Here is a 1,965-nt window from a genome sequence, read left to right as displayed (position 1 = left end):
GCCTGGTTTCTTTTCTGTTTTTTTTTTTGTTGTTGTTGTTGTTGTTGTTGTTGTTGTTTTGCTTTGCTTTGCTTTTTTAAGAAAGGTGATCAACAATTTTCTCTGACAGAAAGAAGACTTGTCCTAGGAGTTTTAAATATAGAGTGATACACCTATATATTTGAGTATAGATGCATATATGTATATTGCCTCACTTCTGCATTCTCTGAAACAGGGTTAATAATATTGAGCCAAACATCAGCCTCTCCCCACCTTCGCAAGGGCCACATCCTCAAGGGCAGTTTGTGTCCTTTTCTCAATGAGAAGGATAACCTGGGTGCTTGGAAAATACACAGGTTCTCTGGCCACACCCACTCTCAGGAGTGGAGCCAGAGAGCGGTGTTTTTAGCAAAGCGCCAGGTGACGCTGATGATAGTGGGATGCACTGCAGCAGAGGAAGGGTCACCTCCATTGCTAGTGTGTATGTGGGAGGACAGGGGTCCTTACCTCATAGCCACTGAGATCCCCAGGCTCCACAGCTCACAGCCTGCTCTGAGACCTGCTCTTTTGCTTTGGTCTGGACTCCACACTACCCTCCTCCTCGCTGGACAGCTGCTGCTGTGATAATGGGCCTAGAGGATGGTTCTGCATTTCTTAGTTCCCCAAGACTCCACTTCACTAGATCATGCATATATAAAGGACAAGGTTAGAGGACCGGGGTAATAGCTAGGATTGTAAAGATGAAACAAAACATTTAATGTCAGTACTAGGTAAGACTAGTCCCGCAATTTGAAGGAAACCAGCAGTGCAACTAGACTATCAGTCATTCTCAAGGGAAGTGCCAATTTCTAAACTTAATGATCTGCTTACAGGCAGCCATCCCCTCCATGAGAGGCTCCCACTTCACACCAATGCTGGGTCCTACTGCCCCATGCTACATTAGAAAGTTCCCTTGGATGTATCCCCAGGGTCCAACACACAGGACTACTGCCTTCAGAGACCCCGAGTTATCAAGGAGGGAGTACCCCGCACTGTGTGTGGAGGTGCTAATTGATGAGGGATGTTGGAGGGAAGGTAGGAGCAAAAGAGTCCAAGTGAAGCTCTGGGCTTCCAAAACTAGCTCTCTTCAGCTACTGTCCATCACTGAGCAGACACCTGTGCTTCTCTTGCTTGCCTGTTCTCCTCTAGGCAGCTCTTACAGGCAAACATGCACACACACAGAGAGAAACTCACATAATTGTCTAATCTACCCACAGCTTCCAGATAGCATGCATTTTTCCTTGAATGTTTTGAAGATACACAAATGCATGGATTTCAAAACATTTTGCACCATGGAGTGGGCATTTAGCCTCATGGTCACTTTGGAGTGCTTGGGTTCAGTTCCTAGCTCTGGTTCCTGACTCTGGCTTCCTGCTAATGTGCACCCAAGGAGGCAGTAGTGATGGATCAAGTATTTGAGTCCTTGTCACCCACATGAGAGACATGGATTGAATTCCTGGTCATAGCCTCAGTATAGTTGCAGGCATCATGGGGAGTAAACCAAAAGATGGGAACTCACCATCTCTCTCTGTGTCTCTGTTTCTCTCTTTCCATCTCCCTTTCTAATAATTTTAAACGTTTTGCACTAAATGAAGTTATCTTTTAATCCTGTTTTCCAAAAATGTTTTAAAGTACCCCATCTGAGAACAGGATACACAGCAGACTCATAGAATGTCAAATGCCCTAAACAGCACTCTGGCCTCAGAATCAGCCCTCAAGGCATTTGGATTTGGCTAAAAAGCCCATGAAAGAATGTCATGCATGGAAAGCCAAAATACTGTGGCAAAAAATGACCTAAATGGAAGATCTCTGTGAGTGAGATCCCAGTGGAAAGAATGGGCCATCAAAGAAGGAGGTACCTTTCTCTGAAGGGAGGAGAGAACTTCCACTTTGACTATGACCTTGACTAAATAAGATCAGAGTTGGCAAACTCAAGAGGCTTCCATA

Source organism: Oryctolagus cuniculus, chromosome 9 (assembly GCF_964237555.1).
Source record: "Oryctolagus cuniculus chromosome 9, mOryCun1.1, whole genome shotgun sequence".
In the NCBI taxonomy this organism is placed as follows: domain Eukaryota; kingdom Metazoa; phylum Chordata; class Mammalia; order Lagomorpha; family Leporidae; genus Oryctolagus; species Oryctolagus cuniculus.
This window is presented reverse-complemented; position numbering follows the sequence as displayed.